The 24226-nt window shown below is 34.4% G+C and overlaps 2 long non-coding RNA genes across 2 annotated transcripts in view; both read right to left on the bottom strand.

Moving 5' to 3' along the window:
• The window catches only part of LOC141481272 (uncharacterized), a 106729-nt gene that overhangs the window by 81984 nt on the left and 519 nt on the right, over window positions 1–24226 (bottom strand). The window lies entirely within an intron of this gene.
• On the bottom strand, window positions 3425–22463 carry LOC141481271 (uncharacterized). The gene is made up of 3 exons (XR_012464849.1): window positions 20514–22463; window positions 14320–14972; window positions 3425–3683 (listed from the first exon to the last, which is right to left on the bottom strand). It is a non-coding gene; the product is annotated as an uncharacterized lncRNA (long non-coding RNA).

The raw sequence follows: 24226 nt of genomic DNA, 5'->3' as shown, positions 1-24226 counted from the left end.
TTTACACTTTGTGATGATGGGGGAGGCCAGGATGGGCCAATTCAGACTGGAAAACTCACCGACCTACAAAAGATCGGATCCAACAGAAATTTCGGAATATGTGGAGGAGCACATATTGAATATGTGCACGGACCACATTTATAACACAAACTTCACGGCCAAAATCATAAGCCGTAAAGATTGGAAGACCATTAGTCATCCCGAAAATATGTTTGGAAAAAACACCTGGTATACAGATGGATCGAAGACCAAACATGGAACGGGAGCTGTAATATACCGAGCGGATAGAAATTTAAACTACAGTTATCCGCTTGGACTATACACATCCGTCCTTTAAGCGGAAGTGTATGGTATCTTGCAGTGTGCAAGGCTTATTGAATTGAGACCTCAAAGAAATGAGCGGATTAATATTTTAACAGACAGCAAGAGCGCACTAGGAGCTCTGACTAACCCGAAGGTGACATCAAAACTGGTCTGGGAATACCATGAAGAACTGAATGAACTTGCAAACAGGAACAAATTAATTTTGTACTGGGTGCCAGGGCATTCAGGAATCACAGGTAACGATAAAGCTGATGAATGCGCTAGACACGGATCATCAACTTCATATATAGGTCCTGAACCAGCTCTGGGGGTACCAAAATCACTGGTACGAAACCAGATTAGGACATGGACCAATAAGAAGCACACAGAGTACTGGACAAAAGAACCTGGCAAAAAACACAGTAGAACCTTTATTAGGGAACCGTTCGAGAAAAGAACCGAAGGACTATTTCAATATAGTAGGAATCGGCTCAGAATAATTACAGGGTTACTAACCGGTCGTTATCCGCTTAGAGGACACCTGAATAAAATGAGGCTACACATCTTATGCGAATGTGGGGCACAGAATCACAGGAGGCAGGCAATATATGCCTGCCACCAACATAGCACCAACGTTAGAGGTTTTTTAGTCAATATAATGATGATGTAACTGAAGCATATCATAGAAATCATAAATATATAAGTGACGCTTCAATCGATCGTATATAGTTGAAGAATGAATGCCTTCCAATGCAAATATAGAGATATTTCCAGAAAATAAAAATAGGTTTGTTGTTGTCAAAGTCCAAACGTTTATGGATGGGTATGAAGGAACGCAAAACTATTACAGAGGATGTTATTTTGGCTCAATTAGCGCGGAAATGTTAAACTTTCAAATCCTCAGACATTTCAGTGACAGAAATGTAAACATATAAGTAGCCACTTTTCCAAAGACTGTCGTATTTCTCAAAAGGAAGAGTGTTGGCTATAGAGTAAAGAAATTAGTCCTCAACAGCGAGCAGATTAACAGATTAGTTATGGAAATGAAAAGTATCAAATTAAATTGCTTCATTTTCAGGCAGCAACATAATATTGGTAAATTGATGGATGTGGCCGTTACTACGTGGTAGGAAATCATAATGAAGAAAAGAGAATTGAAACCTTCTATGTTTTTTACCACTTTTATTTATAACTAACGTTACTGCAGTTTCGTCCTATGAGGACTGTAATACATACATGGTACAAAACATAGAAAGTTTCAATTCTCTTTTCTTCAACATAATATTGGGTTGGCCGATACTCGTAGGAGGAAAGAACTACCAAAATGGTCAATTGTTCTCATAAACGACAAGAAAGACGTGATGCTTGTGGAAATACCAGATTCCAAAACACATATTGAGAGAACTTCTGTTGTAATTGGACGGGGAAACATGCTGTTGTGAAGACAATATTTATCTTTATGGTCATTCCATACACCACATAACATATCATTCGTAGATTACAGAAAAAAAATCCATTCAACCTGTTGGTATCCAAGGTTTTGAAAATCTCAAATTAAGAATCGCAATCCTAAAAATTACACAAGCCATAGCATTAGTTAAACTTCAGCGACGTTATTTGCTGATAATGGTGGAAGCATCACAAATTTGAAGAGTCACGGTGGCTGGAAGTCTTCCAATGTCGCTGATAGAAAAATGAACAATTCACTTACCAACATAATCAAAACTGCCAAAACCATTGAAAAATTATCAGATTAAAGCAAACAATGTGAAACAGAAACTTCACCTTTCAGTTCTGACTCTAACAAATGGTATTTAAATAAACCGAACAGGATAAACAAATTGAATTTCTCCAGTATTATTGCAATTGCTTACATTTTCATATAAATATTAATGTTAGTACCTTTCTACTGAACAAATTCCAATGTTCAATATAAATAAGAATTAAAATGTTAAAAATTTTGTTCTACAAAGAAATATAATGAAGGAATGTGTCTCATTAATTTCTTATTCAACGAAAATACGTGCTGGTAGTCAAATGAAACTTGTAGTAGGTACCAAATGTTTCCTCTGCTACTGCGGCAGACATCATCAGTGGTGTGTGCGTTGACTGCTTGGACAAACTTTATATCTCAAAGATTGGCTGGCGATATTTGTCTTCACTTGTATTTATAATTTTAGAGGGTGATGGGGGTGACAGTGAGGATGGCCACCAGGCGCGAATGCGGTTTTCTCTGATGGTGACCACAGCTAATCTTTTTGAATATTCCAGATGAAAGCAAGCTCTTTCGTATGAGGATCCTCTAATAGAAGAAGCTGACAAGATTCTGAAATTGTCTAGACTCAGGGCTTTGAGAGTATTGAATCTTCAAGACCCAATAGTTGGAGAGTTTCGTCAGTCATTAGCATTCAGGAAAAGCAAATTCATGGACGCGTATTTCAAGTTGATTGGCTCTCATCAGAACGGTGCCAAGAACAAGGGTGGGCAATATTTGGTTGAGAGAAACAAAGACGTCGAAAGAAGCCAGCCCACTCTAGTCTGAGTCAAAAGGTCTTATGTTAACAAGGAAACTACTAACTTTACTGGAGATAGATGTATCTGATACCTGCGTGACATCCAGGTTCAGAAAATCAAACAAACATTAAGGATATCGAGCGTTTTTATATAAATCCAAGACAGACTTTTATTGGGCATAACACTCAGAGAAAACATATGGACACTATTTGCGAGTAATCGACTTTATGTTTTTTTATGTCATCAGTTGTAGCCCAACTTTCACGCAGCTATACCCTGCTGATGAAGACTAACTTGCCTGAATAATTTTTGCCTTTTTCTGAGCGATCTTGTTCGATAATGCTTTATTTTGAACACTTGATGAGAAAGTTTCAATTAACATTAATTATTTTGATGAAATCATCCAAAGTGAAAACTCTTTTCCCACACCAAAACAAAGTAACTGTTACCTTCTGTTAGTAACTTAGCGAAACACGCCAAGAGTGGGGAAATGATTTCAGTAGATACATTTTTGCAAGTTAGTAAATTTGTTGGCCGGAAATAATCGATGTTGAATGAAGGTAACGTTTTATGTGTCCAGATATTTCAGTGGAATAATTATAAAAAACATTGAGAAACTATTTATTCTTATCTATCATAAGTTTGAAAAATTATTCCATCATTCCTTTTTTTTGATTTCGTTTCATAATATAAGTTGTGTTTCTTCGCACAATGCCGTTTCAAATTTGAAGGTAAATGAGTTTTGTAGGTGCAATTATCGTAAGGGCATGTATTTGAAGCGATCTTTCCGCAATACCTCAATTTATGATAGTAAAGTGACACCGGATTTCTATATATTTTTCCACATTTTTGGCAGGAAACAGCATCTGGAAAATGAACTTCAGTTAATTGATACTTAATTTAATTTCCACATAAGACAATCAAAATAGAATACATTCACTGGCTAACTCATAACTAAGTAGCTACAAATCTGTGAGGATAGTTTGAAATATTTTTGAAGGATGATGGTGAACAAGTTTATCAATATTCTCAAAACTCCGAATCGGAGCATTCTTTTCTTAAATATTTCATAAATTGCGTTCATGAATAGTATCTGAGGTGTTGCCATTAAGGATAATATATATGTATAAACGAATTTCAGGTTGGCAATCGGGTATTCGGAATTTCGGAATTTATCTCCGGAAACAAAAAAAGTCGCACGGTGCCAAATCTGGCGAGTACGGCGGTTGTTCGATCACTGGAGTGCGTTTATCGGTCAAATACCGCTTCACAGATAGCACGTTATGGGCAGGTGCGTTGTCCTGGTGCAGAATCCACGAGTTGTTCTTACACAACTCGGACCATTTCTTACGGACTCGTTCTCGCAGGGTTGCCAAAAATGACAAATAGTAAGTTTGATTGACAGTCTGACCCTCTGGAACCCATTCAGTCAACACGATACCATTAATGTCGAAAAAAACGATCAACATTGCCAACATTTGATTTGGACATCCTTGCGTTTTTGATTCTGGACGATTCAGGCGTCTTCCAAAGCATTGATTGCCGCTTTGTTTCTACATCGTATGTTGAAACACCATACTTATTTCTGCCACTGACCAGGAGTCCGGCAACTACATTTCGTCGCAAGTAATAATGTTTTCAATTAGTCCTGGATCTTCTCCTTATATTTTAAGGCAATCTGAGCATACTTGTTGACACAAGAGCTTTCCGTTAGAAATCAGGTTTTTTGGCACCCACTTTGAACGGACTTTTGTCATGTGTAATTACTCTTGTAATATTTTTCTAACCGTATCTTTATCGGCATTTACAGCCTCGGCAATCATCCGGATGCTCATTCGACGAACTACAAGTACAATTTGGTTGAGTTTGGTCACTGTTTCCGGAGTTGAAACAGTGACAGGGCGACCTGGGCGCTGGTCATATTTAGTGCTCTCTGACAAAGACGACTTCATGTTCTCTGTTCCTATGTTCGAATATAGCAGTCTCAGATGTTCTTGCAGAAATTTCTCGTTATTCAGGTAATCTCATTTATTTATTTTCAAAATTAATATTTTGTTCTTATATAGATGCATTCAGCTGATAACATTACAGGAAATATTCTTCACGAATACCACTCGACCTGAACATTTTTTCTGATAAATGACTATTTTTTAGCTTGGAACTTGGTTTGTTTTGAGCAATACCAATCGAGCAACCAGTAATAGATAAAACCATTCATCAACGGACTCGTGACTTTATCATGCTATGTGCTCTCATAGTATTGCTAAATATTTTCTTTTGAAGTACTTGATTTGTGAGAAGTCAAATGTGGAAAGCTGGAAGACGTATCTGTATCTGCATCTGTAGAGTAGGGAGGGTAAGTGTAGGCCCATCTAGGTCATCGTCCATCCTGTCCTTTCCAGGAAGGTAGACATGTCACTAGGAGACATCCCCTTTATACCGGCAGGTGTAGGCCAAGACTCGCCGAACACACACTCTCTTTGACAACCTTAAAGTGTCCCACGGCGGCCTCCGCGAAGGTTTTGGAACGTGGAAGGTGTGTATTACATCACGAGGTGATCTGTGAGTCCAGCTGTGTGTCCAGCCTCATTTCGAGTAGTAGATTGGGGTGAACACTTCTGTCCAGCCTCGGAATTGGTTTTTGTTTTTATTATGTCTGTTTTTGCGTTTCTTTCATTTATGTGTGTTTCCACGAGTATCAGGAAAAAGTTGGTCACCTGTAACAGAGCCCCACATTACCAAAGGAAGGCTAATTACAACGAGGTTTCACCTGGGTCCCTAAGGGGATCGTTTGTAACTGCATATCACCCTGACACCATTCAGCTGTCGATGTCGACACGATTCCAAGGCTTTTGGGGAGTTTCAGTGTCCCTCACCATACTTATTTCTGCCACTGACCAGGAGTCCGGCAACGAAGTCCGTGAGGCCGCATTGGCTTCCCGGACAGGGCCCCCAGTTCCCTGGCCGTTTCCCTATCCGCCACCTGGTGACGCGCCCGATAGGTAGCTTAACCCACCGGCTGGAAGACGTATTTGAAACAGAAGGTGAAGTAACTTTAATTTCTATCAATAAAGTCTCACTGGATTCAAGGGAAGAAGAGAGTGTATACTTGAAATTCACAATTTCGTTTCAATTTATTCAATTGTAAAGAAAATGAAGTGTATGTTATATAGTTCCAAAAATAGCGTGGAGCGCACCTAAATGTGCTTTCAAATTAGTTTTCTGTTTGAAACGCCTGGAACATATTTCACACTTGAATATCGGTTCTTTATTGCATTCATAATTGATGTGCTTCCCAACACTGCTTCTGGTTTTGTACTTTTTATCGCATCTTTTACAAAAGAAAAAATCGTCACTTCTGTAGTACTGCACTAAAATAGAAAAATAATAGATAATATGGGTATGACACTTGTTGAAATGAGGAGAATTAATCACACGAAGAAATAAGGACCTATGTTGGCATTTCCATATAATTTCAACTTCATTTGGTTGAGGTACACCAATTGGATAACTTAATTTTTTCTCATCTTGAGAACAGAGCAAAAGACATAATATAAAGAACAGGAAAAGGTCACAACAACACAACACAACAAGACACAGTTCACCCAACTAGCAATTTTATATTTTATAATGGTTGTGAAAAGGTTTTGGAGAAACAAATTATAAAACTGTATTTCTCCCAGAAATGTTTTCAATGTGTTTATAAAACAGCTATAAATAGAAAATTGGCACCATTTTATGAAACATTATAGTCTTTATTAATATTTTATAAGGAGTTTCACAAACATACAAAACAGTTTTATAAACATTTCGGCAGTAACTATAAAATTTTTCTAACACTATTGGTGAAGAATATTATAAAATAATCGAAATACAATTTTATAACAGTTTTTTAGTAATTCCAAGTGAGCTTTATAAAATATAATGCAGCCTCAAACGATAACGATAAAATAAAAAAGTGTGAAAATGTTTTCTTAAAGGTGCAAGAAGTAATTCTGTATTGGACACTAGGAAAATATAATAGATGTATCACCAACTAAAAACTAACGAATAGAACCGTTGAGGCCATTTTAATAATTTCACTTTTGTACTTATAAAACTGTTGAAGACATTGTTTGTGTTTCGAAGATTGATGTTTTTACTGCAAATAAAATTTTATTGACAATGTATAGCCTATTATTAGTAAAATTTAAGCGCGCCACTCATTTATTGAAAAAATTATAACTTATACAAAAATTCACTCTGTCGACGTATTAATTTTCAAGGCGCAAATTAACTCTGTTCTAAATAATATAAACTCATAATATCTATGGACTATGTATATGTGCAGTATTTCATATTTTCAATTCATCTAATGTCAGTATTCTGAATTGCTATCATTTTAAAATGGCGTCGTTCTATAAAATAATTTGGTATCAATAGCAAGAGTTTTAACGTATTTTAGCTTATATGTTACCCTTATAAAACTGTTAACAAACACTCAGTTCTAGAAGTGATGGTATTGCGACAGAGTCGGACTACTTTTAAAGCTATAGATTTTTATAAAAATGAATAGAGAATTTCTCACGTATTATTTGGATAAATATTATCTGTCGGGATGTTTTGGCTGAGAAGTTTCTTCCATCGATTGTAAAAACTGAATTTTAAAGGAGTTTTGAGCTAGTGATTTGACTGTATATAAACGTGGTGCTCCACTCAAATCGACGGATTTTAATCATTATTAACCTTTTCCTGTTTTTAGCAAAAACAAAATCGAAGCACTAGGGTAGGTGGTCCTTCGTCTAAAACGAACCACTTTTCTTATTTTTTTTCCAATCACCAATATTATACGACGTTATTAGGTATATATTTATTGGGACGCTAGTCAAATAAAACTGACAAATTATATTTCATAACACGACCTCTAAATTCAATGTCAGCTGGTTCTTCTTAAATGCTGCATTTTATTCTTGGCGACAGCAAATATATATTAGCGAAAACAATTTGATTTTATAACAGTTATTTTATTGTTCTGGAATTGTAGTCAATATATCATACTATGAAATAGTTGGGAAATTATGAATAAAGTGACAATATGGTAATGAAAACGAAATTGTGTTTGGAAGCATTCCAACGAAATAAGTTCATTAAAGCAGTTATAAAATAATCTTGAAATAGTTTTATAAAGAGCATAAAAACCTCACAGAAAAGTGTTATAAAACTACTACAAAATAATTTACTTTTATAGGAAAATATGTTTTATAAGTTAATTCTAAAAATGTTTCTGAGATAAATTCGTGACTATTTTATAACGGATTTTTAATTTAATTTTATGAACGTTTCTATGACATATTTATAAAACACTTCTATTGCTTGCAACTGAATAATGTTCAAGGCTTGTCTAATATAATCAATTAGCATTTTGGTAGTTATTATAAAATAATAACAAAATGAAACTGTTGCAGCACCATGAAATTATAAAACAATTTTGCTGGTTGGGATGTGTATGTGGGTACTTTATTTCATCATCAATTTTCAAACAGAGAAGGAACGCCGGGATTTTATTATTCAATATAGTTGCCTTCAAGGGCGATATAACGATTATAGCGATCATACGTTTTTTCGATACTATTTTTATAGTACAATTTGTCTTTATCCTCAAAATAGGCCTCATTTTCGATAATTCATCGGCGCCGTTTTTTTCCAGAGAGCATTCTTTTGAGGTCTGATAACAGGAAAAAGTCGGTAAGATCAGATCTGGAATAGAGCTTTGAATAGATCTTTGAATAGATCTTTGAATAGAGCTTTCGCATACCCAAATATTCATGCACGATATGTCCAACACGTTCCTTTGATATATTTAGAGCCTCAGTTATCTCGATCAACTTCTCTTTGTGGTCATCCAGAATTATTTTGTGGCCATTTTTTATGTTTTCATCGGTAACAGCTTCTTTGGGTCGTCCACTGCGTACATCGGTCCTCCGTGCTCATTTCACTTTGTTTAAACTTGTCCAACCATTTCTCAACGGTTGGTTTTCCTGGTGCAAATTCCGAATAATGTTCATCAAGCCAAGCTTTAGCAACAGTATTTTTGTCGCCAAAAAACAATGCTTTATTAACACTCAAAATTATCCATTTTTTTCAAACTAACAAAACTTGCTTCACTCAAAATCTTCTATTTCACAAAACTGATAGTCCGGTAGCTGTGAAATTTGTACACGTTACTTTTGAAGGTTAGGGTAAACTGAAAATCATATGGATTTAACACTAGTCGCTCCATCTGTGTGTTAGCCTACGAACTTTTCAGGTCACCTAATACTCGGCAGTATGAGTTGAACAAAAAAAATGAATACAAGACTATAGAATGTAAAATATTAGTACTCAGAGAATCACATTGTGTTTCGCCTTCAAATGTGCTTGTAGAGTGCCTTTCCTCGAACCACGATATGAACAATAATTGCATTCAAAAAAAGGGTCTTTCCCACATTCAAACTTCTTATGGTTGTTGAGAGATTGCTTGTGTTTATATCCCTTCTTGCATGCGATACATATATGATATCCTGAAATGAAAGACATTGAAAAGTATATGACGTTTTCAATATAAAGGTTATTTTACAAAGATATGAGAAATATATAAAAACGTCATTCCATCAGGAGTTTTACTCTAAAGCAGGAAGTGGGTTGCAGCTAATTTCTAATTCATTTAGTTTTCAGTCTGATTATCGATGAAAAATTCGTAGATTACAACTCACCTACTCCAAAGAAAATGAATTGAAAAATAAATAATATTTCATGAAAACATTTTGCATCGTTTTACTGGTGAATGTAATTTATATGAGATATGTTCAAAAAATAAGGTGAATTTTAATTTTCATCAAAAAATATCACTCTATGACGAGTGAGCAGGTGCATTATCGTGATGAAATAAGGCATGAATTATTTTTCCACAATACCGAACTTTTTCTTCGTATTACTTCTCGCAAGCGGCTGATAACTTCAAGATAATACTCCTTCTTAACCGTGGCAAAAACTCCTGATGTACTACGACACGGTAATTGAAGAAAACAGTGAGCTAATCCTTTACATTTGATCGAACTTTGCGTGCTTTTTTTGGTCTTGGTTCCCCTGGGCTCTTCGATTGGAACGACTGGACTTTGGTTTCGATGTTATATAGTCTAATCAACAAGTTCGAAAACATGAAAAATAGAGATAAAGGTCCTAAACATATGAGCGATAGCTCATTCGATTCAGAATCACCTCTAGAAAAATGTTTTTGAAGGATTTTGGTGCAGGTAGAAAATTGCAATTGTTATTAACAAAATAAAATTAAAAAAAAATGGTATTCAATTTTTCGTTTATAACTCAAAAAATATTAATATCTGAACCATTTTGAAAAAAGCTGATCAGAGAGGAAGAAATTTCCGATGAAAGAGTCCCGACTCCCGAAACTCTATCTCCATTATTTATAATTTTAATTTGACTTTGAAAATAGGGTTCCGCGCGGCTGTTACGGCATGCGCGCGCTGCCGCTAAAGAGAGTTCATCAAAAGAAATAATTTTTTTATAATATAAAATGTCATTTTGAAATATGAAAAAATTCTAGTATCTTCTTAACACTTGAATGAATCGAGTCCCGTAGAAAAAAAGTTTCATCACCATTTTTCCAAAAGTAACTCAATTGTTAACTAACGAATTTTTTTCCCAATATCCGTTGGCATAAATAATGGGATAAAGGGTATAAATAATTGGTCTATGAATTTTTAACTTCGTGGTTTTGATATATATAATTCATACGATCCTGCGATAAAAGTTCATGAAATATCTAAAAATTGTGGATATTTTTTTTTTTTAATTGATATTCAGCTATTTCTGTTTTCACATTGAACAATGGCAGTTATTAACGTAGGGTATGAATTTTTTACGTAATTTGTTCATTAAATTGTTTCAAACAAATAGAGACATTCACTATTTTTGAAAATTTTTTCTGCTATTTTGTTGTCTAGAGATAATTATAATTAAAAAAAAGTTTTTTTAAGTTTCAATTTTTAATTGTTTAAAATCGATTTTTTTATATCCATTGTTGGAATAAAAAAATAAAATAAAATTATTGGCATGTCATGCCAAAATCAAAGGTCGAAGGTAATAATGATGTAATGATAAGTGAAACAGCAATAGGGCAACTCTATTTAACAAATGCAACTGTTGTAGGTGATTATGTAGACCCACTCGTATTATTCACTCCTTGAATTCCAATCGAAAAAACTATTTTTTCAACCTGAAAAAGCTCAATATCAATCGGAAATATATTCATCGAAAAGTTTTGCAAAGTGTTAAAATTATGTACAATTTTTATTACATCTGCATTTTCCACGAGAGGTTAAACAACAGTTTTTAAAATGTTTGAAAAACAAGATTTAGTTCAATGTGCTGAAGTTTTCAGAAAGAGTAATTCTACTTCACAATAAGGTATCACCAACATAATTCGCTTCCTTCTCTTAATGTATGGAGCTCCTAGAAACACAACGTATTTAGACAAGTTTTGATATGCATGATTTGTGAAAATTACTCGAAATAAAAAACAAGCGCAATCAACTTATCTTCCTTCACCCTCAGCGACTGTTCATCAATACCTTCACAATAAACATTTTACCAAGTTCAAGTTTGGATTGGTTGTCAGCTAGACCCAAAAGACAAGGGTTGAAGATGGTCTACAAAATATTTAGAACTAGTTCAAACTTCACTCCCACCTGCGCCGAAAAAACTGCTAAACACAATTTTTTGCAACTGTTAAAAGGGATATAGTGCTAAATGTGGTTGCAGAAAAATTGGACTGTTTTATTTTCTAGCATGCACGAATTGTCAAGGCCGGTCGTGCTCCAATGTTGAATTACCAACAGTTGAGAATTCATTTGATACCAACGAGGAGACATGCGATGTATCACTATTGAGGCCATTTACTCGCACCCAGGTTGGAGAAGAACAAGAAGGAGAAGAAGAAGGAGAAGAAAAGGAAGCAGAAGTCTTAGAGAATTATGGATCAGGTGATTGAATTTCCAAATTTCCCATTTATTTTAATTCACACCGCTTTCGTCACTTCTAACCCTTGCCAATATCTTTTATTACTCAATAATTTCAAATTTTAAACTGAATCACAATAGATTCGTGGAATAGGTCTACCAGGAAAACCACGTTGAAGAATCGCGCAAAGTAAACTACCTGCAAGATGGCCTGGAAACATGTGCATGCATATTATGACGAAAATTTTTTGCCAAAAAAATTATCCTATCAAATTTGTCTATTTCTAGTCATGTGTGTCGAAATAACCAATGAAACCATCATTACACTGAAAATTTTTTGCCAAAAAAATTATCCTATCAAATTTGTCTATTTCTAGTCATGTGTGTCGAAATAACCAATGAAACCATCATTACACTGATAACTACCCATGGATAGTTTTCACGGGTAGTTATCACTTATGTCATGACATTGCTAAGCAACCAACACAATAAAGTTGTTTGACATTTCAGTAATTCAATTTATTTCGAAAATGTCACTTCCTCGCTTTGGTGTTCAAAATGATGCGGCAATTGACAAAATCATTGAAGAAAATACACCAAAAAATACTTTCAATAGTAAAAAATACACTTGGAAAATTCAGCAAGATCAACGGAATATCATTATACGAATTGTTCTTTTAATAACTGTGTGTTCAATAAATAATTTTGTTCGAACTGCAAAAAATTTTCTCACCGAATATCCCTCGAACATTGATAAATAACTCATAATTTTATCACAACTTCCTCAAGCACGTTATTTTAGGTAACATCCCTCCGCCTTCGGCGTCGGGATGTTACCAAATAACGTGCTTTCGAAAACTGTGATAAAATTATTTCGTTAGTTATCAATGTCCTTGGGATATTATAGCTGATAACTACCCATGGATAGTTTTCACGGGTAGTAATCACTTATGTCATGACATTGCTAAGCAACCAACACAATAAAGTTGTTTGACATTTCAGTAATTCAATTTATTTCGAAAATGTCACTTCCACGCTTTGGTGTTCAAAATGATGCGGCAATTGACAAAATCATTGAAGAAAATACACCAAAAAATACTGTCAATAGTAAAAAATACACTAGGAAAATATTTATGGAGTTTTGTGACGCCAGAAAATATGAATTGGATGGAAATCGTACTCTCGAAGAGCTTGCATTAATACTCAAGGATTGGGCGATTAATATGAGAAAAAAGGATAGCACAGAGTTTAAGAAGGCTACTGTTAAAACCGTATGGAATATAACAAGCAAATTATTACAAGAAAAGTATTACAAGGAGTATAATATCATGCTAGACCCCTTTAAAAGTGTTGCATTCAAACAAGCGCGGAATGCACGCGACGCAGCACGAAGAAATTTACAAACAGATCCCACTAAACGCAAAACAAGCTCAGTACCATTAACTTCAAATGAAATGAGTAAAATTATAAACTTTTGGGATGAAAATACCCCTATAGGACTCCTACGCAAATTTTATCACATAGCAGCGGTGGAATTGGCTTGGAGAGGTGGTGAAGGTGCTGCTTGCTTAGTTGATTATTTTCATATCGAGAAGGACAACAATGGATCTCCAACTAATAGGATAGAATATAATCCAATTTTCAGTAAAACCTGCCAAGGGGGTTCAAAGAACTGCGCCTCTAGCAAATGGTTAGTTCAAAATAGTGATAACAATGCTTGTCCTGTCAGATTATTCATTAAATTATTATCAAAACGAGGCACAAATATCAAGACAAATAGACTATTTTTAAGGCCAAATCGTCACTGGAAGACAGGAAGCGATAACTGGTATGACAATATGCCTCTGGGTAGAAATATAATCAACGGATGGACGAAATCTTCTGCTGAAGCAATTGGCTTGGATACAAAACAGAGGAAAATAACCAATCACTCTAATAGAGCAACTGCAGTCAGTCAACTAGCTAAGAGTGGAGTTCAAGAACAGCAATTGTTGAAAATTACTGGGCACAATAATGGAAATTCCATAAAACCTTATTTGAATATTGATCAGGAACATCATAACCAAATAATCAATAGTATGCGTGGAAACACCTATGCAGTAACCGAGGCAAATACAGCAAGATCAACGGAATATCATTATACGAATTATTCTTTTAATAACTGTGTGTTCAATAAATAATTTTGTTCCAATTGCAAAAAATTTTCTCACCGAATATCCCTCGAACATTGATAAATAACTCATAATTTTATCACAACTTCCTCAAGCACGTTATTTTAGGTAACATCCCTCCGCCTTCGGCGTCGGGATGTTACCAAATAACGTGCTTTCGAAAACTGTGATAAAATTATTTCGTTAGTTATCAATGTCCTTGGGATATTATAGCTGATAACAACTCTTTCAACTTTTTGAATCGTTATATCTCAGAAACGGTGGCTGTTTTAACAGACAATTATCTGATCTACAATTTTGGTGATGGTGATTGTGTTTTGAGCAATCCTACTAACTTTGAGCTGGTTGTGAATTTTTGTACCCTTGGATGTTTTAATTGACCGGATAATGTTGAGACTGGTACACGACGCTAGACTTGTGAATGCTTTCACTGGTCTGGAACTTTTACTCAAAAATCAATGATGCATGTCTGAAAGTCTGTTGTCTGATGATGACACCAACTTGGTGAAATGCATGTCGAGAAGAGTTTCGCAGTTCTGATGTATGGGAGCACAGGATGTTTTTTGCAGGAGTATGGTTCTGATGACGTTGAATTGACATATAAAGGATGCAGTTATGACAAGGGAAAAATAACAAATAGTTTATTTTATATTTATTGATTCAATAATATTGAAAATTTGTTAACGAAACAGCAATTCTTCAATAAACTTAACTTAGTGTGCATCGTGATTTTCATTTACAACTTATACTCGTATACTTCATTTGTTTCCTTTTTTCTTAGTACATTTTCTCAAGTGGTTGACAAGTTGCTGTTTGGCTACGAAAGCAACACCACAACAAGAACAAATCTGTGTTTTTTGTATTCCACAATTGAAATTCCGGTGATTGGCTAGTGATTGTTTCTGTTTATATATCTTCCCACAGAGACATTTGAATTTATTTTTCTTTCTGTTGGTATCGATTTCAAGAGGGTCGACTTCTGGTGAAACTGAAAATAATATACAATCAGATTGTTGCCAAATGTAAGAAAGTGGAACTATTCATTTCAGTGACGTCAACAAAAATGAAAAGAATGCCAACTGGATGGAGATTTTGTTTCATAGTATTCATTGTATTTTTTTGTATAGTAATGTAAAATATTCCTGAACTCTAATTTATTTCACCTTTACTTCCAAAGTAATTCACTACGTTAAACAAAAAAAAAACATAGGTAGCAATTACTTATAACCTATTTTCATTACACGTGTCGCAACGGTGTGTGAGGCCGCCTGAATTTATTAAGTCGCATGATAGTTTCAATTCTGCGATAACTCATGAGACATCAATTCAAATACTCAGTATGGTTTGAAGGGAAATAATGATTGATAATAATAATAGATAATGTAATGCTTTTGGTAACTAACGTTGTAATTTGTTAAGGAATAAAATAGTATTCGTCTGAATGCGTTCTCAATTACCATTATATTTGACCATTTTATTGAAGATCAGAATGGGTCCAGTAAGCTATCCTTAATAGATAGATAGACCATCGTAGACTTTTCTGTAGGCCTTTAAAAGAAGTACTATATATATTTAATTGTTACATCATATATTAAAGGAAATGAGCATTGTTTTCGATGACAATTCCGGCTATCCTCTTGAATCACACGTTCATTGGTGAAAATCAGATGAAAATTCGTTCGTTAGTATTTGAGTTCATCGCGTTCAGGTAGACAGACCAGGCGGGAGATTTTGTTTCATCATATTGTTTCTTGAAGTTTCCTTAACTTGTTGAAAATGTTTCAAGTAGTAAAAAAACTTTGAAATATTCCAAAAATTTGAAAAGAAATTAAGAACAAATGTGATAATTCCTAACAGATCGTGAAAGTGTGATACACAATTTCAACTTTAATCTTTGAAACATTCTTTCAAATTTTCGATATTAATGTGCTTAAATAACAACTATTGACTATTTTAAGAATGTAAACCACAACTCTGAAAAAATAGCTGTTACTTGAATAAGTTTTGAATTATCTGTTTAAAAATCTGTTCTTCCGTTAATCAGCTGTCGCCCTCATTCGAACAACAACTCTCAGGAGTTGAGAAACTTCTGCGACCTAAGGATTAACGAGGTCTTACCTTTTAACGTGTGATTCCTAACACGAATCGAAAAGCGAAGTTGCCTGAGTTGGCTGACATTGTAAAGATATCAAAAGAACGTGTTGGTTTTTCAATACAGGCGCATTTGACTATGAGAAAGCTCTGTTCAAATTGGACGCTGCGCGAGCTCAGTGTTGACCAAAAACAAGAACGTCTTGATGACTCTGAGCAGTGTTTGGCCATGTTTAAACATGACAAACCGAAATATTTGCGTCAATATGTGACAATGGATGAATCATGGATCCATCATTTCACTCTGGAATGAAAACGATCGTCATCTGAGTGGAGAGCAACTGGTGAATCTCGTCCAAAGTGCCCGAAAGCACAACAATCGGCTGTTAGGGTTATGACATCGGTATTTTGGGATGTGCGCAGTGTAATATTCATCGACTATCTTGAGAAGGGAAATACGATCAACAGTAAATATTATATACTGTTATTAGAGCGTTTGAAAGCCGAAATTGCAAAGAAACGACCGCATATGACAAAGAAAAATAGAACTTCGGATTGCTCCACCACCACCATATTCGCCAGATTTGGCTCCCAGCGACTACTAGGTGTTCACAGACTTCGGTCACCGGTAAGAAATACCGCTCGAATGAAGAGGTAATTGCTGAAACTGGAGCCTATTTTGAGGCAAAATATAAATCGTTCTAGAAAAGTGGCGGCGCTGGAATGATTGTGTGGCTCTTGTTGGAGATCACGTTGATGAATAAAGTCAATTTTGAACAAAAAAAAACGCCTTTTCTTTCTTAGGTCCCGGACTTTTCAGGCTAGGTATTAGAACCATTCTAATCCAGGTGAAATGTATCCTCCAGCTTTTCGACACCGGAGGTTAGTGTCAGTGTCCATTGTTTATCAAAATTACAATAATTGGTAAAACAATAATAATCAAAATACAAAATAATAAATTATTAAAATGAAAAAATATATAATATTTTATCCATGCAGTACAAATAAAAATTTTTCATTTATTCCGGAACTCATAATATATCTATATAAATCATGAGGTCGACACCAGTTGTTATCAAATTTTGATGAAGATCAAACACCATTTGAATGTCAAGCAAAAACCTCACGACATTTGTACTTTCAAATGAATTCACATATTCACAATATCCTAAGAAATGTTGGTTTCCAAGAGAATATTGACAGCGTGTTTTTCAGTAATTTTCATGACTATTTCACTGTGACACATTTTCAATAAAGCTTCGATGTACATATCTCCCCGTCACGACTCAAGAACCGACACAGAAGTAAATGTTTCTTTTCATCTACACCACTAGTGAATAGTTCACTCCACCAACTGGTAAATAACTTGAAGTGCATACTGAGTATTTGATGCCGTTGTATTTTATAAGATTGAATTTGTTTGTACTTCAGCTGTTCTTGAAATAGCCCCATTTCCACTCCGCACTTCATTCAAATAACATAACATGTTCTATTAAAACACAAACACTGTTACCATTCACCAAAACTTTACTACTACTTTGTACTTTACGATACTATTCAGTATAGTTTATTTCTTGACGACTTCAACTTTGTTGGTGTAACACGTATTGAAAAATGTGTTACAGTTCAGATGTTTACGACCATGTGGGCTGGGTCTGAACATACCTAACTAAACGTCATAACGAACTTATAGTCCGATAGTTTTTTCTTCATTCAACAGAAATATCGTGATTTCTACTAATTCAACGTTAAACTAGCAAACATATGGGGAAACTTGCAAAAATTTAGGCTCCTCTTCCAATTTATTGAGTTATTTTTTATAAATAAGTTGATTCTACTAGCTTCGCATCAAGCTGGCAGAACTTATTCAAATTACTTCACTTTTTGGAGATTCCTTCATTAACCTATCCAACAATTATTATTACTGGAATTTTTGCAACACCAAATCGTTACTTTAACACCTCGACACATGTTTCGATCACCAAGTGATCGTCCTCAAGAGAAAGATCAAACTGTTTGATCTTCCTCTTATCTTCAAAAGGAGATCAAACTGTTTGATCTTCCCCTTGAAGATGATCACTTGGTGATGGAAACACGTGTCTTATCTTCTCTTTCTCTTACCGTTCGATCTTCCTCTTGAAGATGATCATTTGGTGATCGATACATGTGTCGAGGTGTTGAAATAACGGTCTCTAAAATGAACAGTAAAAGCAAAATTCCTGACTTCTTTTTCGAAATACTATTTTCTGTTTTTTTTTCCCATCTAATCAGTGGGTTCTGCTAGCTGCATCGTTAAGCTGGCAGGAAAAACTCGAAATCCTTAATTTTTCGAACATTTTCACTATGCAGTAAATATGGGGTCATATAGGTCTCCTTTTTTCAGAAATTTTTTGCTACACGGTTGAACTGAATATTTGGGTGACTACCGCAGGCACAAACTATGAATACATTGAGAACTTCTGACCAATTTTATACCACCAGCAGTAGGTAAGTTACCTACTGCTGGTGGTATTTTTAATCAGTGGTTTCTGCTCATTCTATCATCAAGTTGATGATCAACTTGATGATCATCAAGAGTGATTTTTCCTGTATCAGAAAGAAGTTCAAGCGGCAGGCCAAATTTTGCTTTGGCCTGCCAGGTTTGCAATTGAGCTAGCAGCACCTAAAGATTTGAAAATGTTACAAAATCGGTTGGTGGTAGAAATAGCAGCCAAAAATTAGAAAAAATAAAAAAATAGCAGACTGCTCAAGATGGCGGACTAGTCATTTATATGCATTTTCATCATCATCATCATCATCAATGAAAGGGTCTGCTGAAAATTTTTGAAAAATTGAATAGTGTCAGTCTAAATCCAATATGGCGAACCACCCAAAATGGTACACTAGTTATTTTTATGCATTGGCATGATATGGATATCAAATGGAGGGGTTCAAGGGGAGAAAATCATGGCGTGAATATGGCCGACAAACCAATTATAACACAAAGGTTAGAAATAGTTTGGTAGTGCTCGAACACTGAAAAAATAATGAAAAATAAACCATTATTAAAAAACTAGTTTTGAAAACAAGCTTTTATGTTGAAAAAAAGATAATAGGTAAACTCAAAAAGTATTTTATTGTTTTAGACAAGTTATTGATATGAAATCTTGTCGCGAAATGCACCTGTGCAGATAAATAGGAATATAGTATGTAACTTGATCTGGATACAAGCAATTCCAAGAAGAAAATTTTATATTTTTTATAAAATAGTTAAATGGCGCGACAAAATTTTATATCATATGAATTATGTATTGTTTTATGTTTCAATTTGAAGTTTATTTTCTTCTTTTCAGAGCATGAGATTGTTTTAAAAACATGATTTTTAGCTTCAAGCTTGAAGCGAACAATCAAATTTCAAAATAGTCCACCTACTGAACGAGGAATTTTTTAATTCCTTTCAGAATCACCTCAAGAATGATGAAGTGAGCAATAATATGTTTCAAAAATGAATTTAATGAATGATCTATTTCAAGTCGTTTCGACGGTACCATTTTTTTGTATTATTATGAAATCTCAGGATTTCACAAAGTTTTCAAAAACACCTAATGACTATACACTATAGTTCGCATGACGCCAGGTGGGTTGCTTAGAATCGCGTCGAAAAGAGTGTTACAGTTCTGGTTTGTGTAAGAAGTGTTTATTTCATACTAATTATACGTCAGAGGTTACACCTCTACCTTTAAGGGTCTAGATACTATAGAAAATTTCTCAAGATATTTCATTGAGTTGTAAATAGAACTTTGACTTTTTCAAATGTAAATTATTTCACTGACTATTTTACAGTTGGAAGAAGAGACATGTTTTAGGTTACTAAAGGAAATTTATGAAAAACGTATTGAAAATTCGACTATCTGAAATGTCTTGTAGTTATAAGTAACAATGATAATTTTTTTTCACATGTGACCTTGACTCACTGTTACTGAAAAGTATGAGAAAGTAACTCATACAGTATTTCTTTAGAATTTCAGAAGAAGGGTACGTATCCACTCTATGGAATTTTAACAACAATCTCAAACCCTTCATGCACTCGAAAAAACAAAATCACTTCCTGAACTAATCTATTTTTTCCTCAATTCTCGTTGTACGCTATCGTATTATTCTAGTACCGGTACCGGTCGACTTCCGATATGTAGGATTTTTTCCGTACGTTCCGTTGATACGTTTGATACTTGTGAAATGTAATAACAAATCACCTCACATTGACTCGTCACTCGATATGAGTCACTGCCAGAATAACAGGCCGCTGCGTTTCTGTCACAATAAATATATTTACTATAAATCAGCTGTTTTATTCATCAATATATAGCCTTTCATTAAAAATTGCCTATGCCACTGGCTCAGTGACATGAATTTGAAAATTTTATTTGTCAATCGTTACATTAAACAGAAAACGACTCACCTTTTATGGAATTACAATTTACCTATTTCACAAATGTCCTTGAATATTTCAAATGCTTCTCTGCGCATAACAACGATATTTCTCAATGACTTCATCGGCGACAGGCGAACGTTTTAACAAGTGTAACAAGAAACCTAACCCAATTCATCAATTGCTTCCACGTGTTTTCGTCAGTATTACTTCATTTATACACATATATTGGTGCACTTGTTTCCTAGAGAGACCTGTTTATATTCACTACCAATTTCTACTGCGAAATATTAATTCCACAGTTTCACACGAGTGAAATATCTAAACAATAACCCAATTACTGCGCATTCGATACATACAATAAGTATTAAAAGAATACCCAGCCCCCAGGTAGGATGTCAAGCGTCAGATGATATCACGATCTTCGCTCGTGTTCATACGCGACTATTCGTAAAACAAAACCTGTATATGATGGACTTGTCGAACTTAGACGATATGGAAGGGCTCGGGTGGAGGTATCCGATATTCGATCTCATGAAGTCGTAGTTGAATAACTATGGATTCTTCTTTGACTAGAACGGTTTCGAGTTGACTCAAAGCTTCTGGTCAACTTTTTTTTTAAAACAGTGATTTTAGTCTGAGCAGGAATTAGATTAAAGTGTGGTTCAGATTCAAAATTTTGTTAAAATATTACTGTTCAGTAACATACACATTTGCTGCAAAAAATTGAGCTTCATGCACTTTTGTTATTTTATGTATATTATTATAATTCTACAGTCCTGCTTGAGACAGATTTCGAGAAAATAACACAAATAAATCTCCTTTATACATTTATTATTCGTCACATTTCTTTTTCTCAAAAGTAAATGTACTTCATTTAAGATTATGGCGAGATTTAATATGACGTGTCATATTGGCTTTGATATAACTTTTGTAATCACAATGTGGAGACAGTATGGAAGCTTCTTTACCACAATAAAATCGGGAGTGGTGGTACAAACATCTTCTAGATTTGTAGGACTTTTTGCAAATGGAACAAATGTACTTTCCTAAAATTCAGATATGTTGAGTTCAACAAATTCTACAATATGAACGCAAAATTTAAAATTTTTCACTACTCTGAAAATCAAGACACTACTCTCAATTTTTTGGTTTGGTACTGATTTTCTTCATCATATAAAAATAATAGATGTAGCCACGGTTACAACTTCAATTTATTGATTCAGAAGGGCTTCTACGACCATACAACATGAACTCCATAAGTATACATTCTTATTTCGATAACAAAATATTGCAATAGTTCGGAGCAAACCATTCAACATTTCAACATTCCTAATACATAGTATACTGTATAATTAACATTCCATTCATTTTTCAAATGAGAAATAGAGAGTTTGAAAAATTGAAAAAAAAATTCGAATAGCAAGTAAAGTTCAAATCATATTCAAAATAGATGTGTGTTTTAACCAAAGTGTTCGCAAAAGTTATTCGTAGAATCATCTGATACAGTAGTGAATACAGTCTCCTTAAAAAGTCAGAATCAGCGGAAAAGCACCAGAGTCATAGCTGAGACATTTGAGTATATATTGGGTAATTGGGTTCATCCTGTAGAATAGTGTGTGAAATAAAATAAATAAAGGAATAACTACAAAATTGCAGATAATTTCGTTGGTCAATTGAAATCCACGATGACGTGCAAACAATGTGGACAGTGGACACTCATCAGTAACCTTCGATACTTTCTGGGATTTGTCAATTCCCATACCACAAAGAACTGGCCAAATGAGTTTGTCATAATGCTTGGATTCCTTCACAAAATGAAAAAATTGTACAGGAAAACCGACGTGTTCGAATTGCAGAGAAAATGGAAAATGCACACAGTCTCTATCAACCTATAAGTTTATCCGTAATTTAATAATTCATTGTAAAATAATTTCTCTAACGGAAAGATTCAGAGGCAAGTTAATTTCCTCTAAATTTCCTCCAAATGGATTAGACATGAGCAATTATGCAGCAGATGATGTGACTCCTCGTCGTTGTAATTAATCTATGTGCACTTTTGAATCACAGTGAGTCTACTTACAGCGGACATCACACAGCATACATCACACGTGGCACGAATAGATACAACTATTCACACGTGTCACCAATTTTACCAAAATCGTCTGTGAATGGAGAGGCAAAGTTCTCTTTTATGAAAAATAGGAAACGAGTTCGCACCTCTGAGATACCTGGGAGGATGATTTTTTCAGCGATTTTGAAATGTTATTTTTGACCTGTTCATTCATGTAAATCAAACAGTGATTGAAATTTGTTCGAAGCACATACATAAAGAGTTAACGTAATAATTAATAAGTAATATTTATTCTGAAACTCGTAGGATAGTCAAAACTTGAAAATGCAATGAAAGGTTGAAAAAAATCCCACTATTTTACTGCATACGTGTGTATTATTATTTATTTTGAATCTTTACAGAAAATACATATCATAATCAGATACTCTGAACACCATACATTTTTTGGGTTTATAACCTTCTACAATCTGAAAAAATAGAAGATAAATCAATAGAGAATCTGCTGAGGTGTAGTCCAATTCCAGTAGTATATTTCAAGCAGTAACTTTTTAGTGTGCCCTTTACTACACTTCAGCAGATTCTCTATTGATCTACTTTTCATTTTTTCAGATTGCGGAGGTTATAAACCCCAAAAAAGAGTATGAAACATTATCATATTTTTTTTTATTTAATATAACAAATTTATCATTAATCAAGTTGTATACTGATAGTACTCAAAGTGAATAGAAAATACGTCTTTTGGGGTTGATCTTTCTTATGATTCAATTTTTATTGAACTTTTTTTGAGCAAAATTATTTCAAAGGAAATTTCAAGTTTCCTTCTTCATACTTGACAAAAACGCACCATCCATACATATTATAGCTTGTTTAATTCATTCTGGTGTATATGCAAACATTTCGATGTTTGTTCAAAGTAATCTGATAATATTCAAATCTCAATTTCGTAAATTCTATGAAACATACAAAAAATGTTCATTCATCATTCTGAATATTTATTCATTGTCTGGGTATTTGTATTGTAGTGTTTCGTTCATCAAGCGATAAAACAGTTTAATCTTCCTCTTGAAGATGGTCACTAGGTGATCGAAACACGTGTCGAGGTGTTAAAATAACGGTTTGGTGTTGGAAAAAATTCAATGTCTGGGTGTCTGTATACAGTGCATTTCTTTAATGTCCCCCCTTTTATTTTTTGAACGGGTCAACTCGAAAATTTGAAAGTTGGGATAATGAAATTTTTGCATGAATACTTTATTTTGAAGTAAAATTGACAGATGAAACTTTCAAGATGGCGACTGGGCGCCATCTGGGAAATGAAAATTAGTAGAAATGGGAGTCTTGTGACATCTTTTTGAAGCTCCTAACAAATGCTCCACAACCCTAGAATATAATGTCAATATCTTCAACTACTACAAAATGACGGAACTTTTTATAATTGCCTGAATACATTGACATTTACCTACATAATATGAGGTAATAAGCTTGAGGTCAATTCAGAAGAGGCTCAAAATGGTTGCCTTGAACTTTTTGACATATGAACAGCCTATCCGATATTTCAAGCCGAACATTTTCGAGCACAGTACTGTCAATATTTCCACAAATATTTATTATTTTCTGCCGTATATCTAATATTGAAGCAGTGTCAAATCTGGCGAGGGGGCTGGCCATTCTG

The sequence above is a fragment of the Leptinotarsa decemlineata genome, unplaced genomic scaffold, assembly GCF_025532065.1.
Source record: "Leptinotarsa decemlineata unplaced genomic scaffold, Ldec_3_MD MMD2_tig00000133_RagTag_RagTag, whole genome shotgun sequence".
NCBI lineage: Eukaryota > Metazoa > Arthropoda > Insecta > Coleoptera > Chrysomelidae > Leptinotarsa > Leptinotarsa decemlineata.
This window is presented reverse-complemented; position numbering and strand designations above follow the sequence as displayed.